This window comes from Olea europaea, chromosome 8, assembly GCF_002742605.1.
Source record: "Olea europaea var. sylvestris chromosome 8, O_europaea_v1, whole genome shotgun sequence".
NCBI classification, from domain to species: Eukaryota; Viridiplantae; Streptophyta; class Magnoliopsida; order Lamiales; family Oleaceae; genus Olea; species Olea europaea.
This window is the reverse complement of record NC_036244.1, coordinates 1,557,483-1,559,489: the sequence shown is the minus strand read 5'-3', so window position 1 is coordinate 1,559,489 and position 2,007 is coordinate 1,557,483.

Genomic DNA, 2,007 nt, shown 5'->3' with positions numbered 1-2,007 from the left:
CCCCCCCCCCCCAAAACCCCAACACACACACAAATCCTTTTGCTTTTTAATCTTCTTCATTCTACTTTCAGTCTTTGGCCTTCTATGTATATTTTAAGAACTCAAAATTGTAGAAATTTAAGTGTAGACACAAGAAAAATTAACATTAATTGAACCTCAATGTAAGTGCATACTTATGTTGTGGACACGACTTGGATATGAAAACATTTATATGACTCTTCCTTTTAGTTTGATGTGGAAACAACTCACAACTAAAAAAGATTTTTCTTTAGTTGAACCACACTCTTTCCATATGTGAATGGCACATGTGACACATCTCTGTCCAATTAATTAATTAAATTCCACTCTCTTTGTCAATAATAAATTTAAACTCTTATAATTTATTTGGATTCTTACGTTGAAGCCACCAAAGAAGCCTAATTAGATCCAGTTACACTAAGTTCCAAGAAATTATCTTGACCCGATATCAGTTGAGATAATTAATTAATAATGTTCTGTTCCACTAAAAGAATGAGCTTGTCCATTCATTCTAATTGAAGTTACTGAATTATATAAATAATAATTTTGCCTGTGTTTGGCCCCATTTTTTCAAAATTCGTTTTCAACAACATATCATTTAATAAAATAATATTGCATGTAAACTTTCATAACTTTCCTTATTTTTTAATTACACATTCTAAAAAAAAAAATTACTATTACAAATTTCATTTTTTTCCTAAATTTCCATTAAAACGGAGCCCAAAGAAGGGCCATACCATCTGATTGATTGTTATTATGTATTATCGCGTAGACCATGTTGAATATTCTGAATAAGGTAAAATGACTTGGTTATATTACCACTGTAATTTTTATTTGTTACATCACATTTTAAATGCAAGTAAGTTTTTTCATCTATATTCATTGTGGCAATTAGTTTCCTAAATTTTCATCGAATTCTTATCTTCAAACTTCTATTAATTAGCATATCTAGTCCTTGATAACGATTTATGTTAAAAAAGAAATTCGTTCCATGCTTTGAAATGGGGCAAAAAAAATTCTCGCTTAATTATTTATTGAAAAAATAGAGGATAAAAATGTCATGAAAAATCGTTGGAGACGTAAATGCTATAATGAACAAAGATTGAGAACCTTAATTGCAATTAAAATGTGATGAAAGAAATAAAAATTGTAATATGAATATAATTATTCTATATCGAATACACAAAAATCATCAAACCCCATTTTCTATTTAACAGTTTCATGTGATCACATCACACTATTAATTCAACAAATAATTTTGAATTATCGAGCTTAGTTTTAACCATTCACTAAAATATCAAAATCATTTGACAACATGATGATGTCTATTAAATAGGTTACGAAGTCCATATCGCGAATATACATTTCAATTTATTTCTTAAAGCATTGAGATATTGACCAATAAGTTGACTCACCCATTGATACATCAAATAACTTAGAGCTAGTAATCGAAATGCGTTACCGGCACTATTACAACAATCAAATTAAATTAAATTCATGTGGTCAATTTTTCAAATTAAATTTCACTTGATATGGTCTAACAGGTTTCAAAGTAATCTGATTACCGAAGGCAAAGATGTACTTTTGATGCAATTGGATTTAATTCCTATGTGATTGTATATACTGACTTAGACAATCGTGTCCGGAAGATGAACATTATTACTTTTCTTTCCAAAAATGAATTATTGAGCTGAATTCATGGACCCATACCTTTAAGCCAACTCGTTTTGTGGTCGAATTGGAACTTTTACTATTTAGGCGGAAATTATTTTTTGTGGAAATTACACAAAACCATACATTAAAAATTCAACATTCTAAAATCAGATGGCAAGTTTAACAATTCAAAAATCAAAAATTTTATTTTAATCAATATTTTTATTAACCAAAATTCCAAACCCTAATAAAATTAAATTGATATACCCACTCTCACCCCAACCCCCAAATCAATTCCACCGTCTGTTCTTCACTCTCTCTCTCTCTCTCTCTACC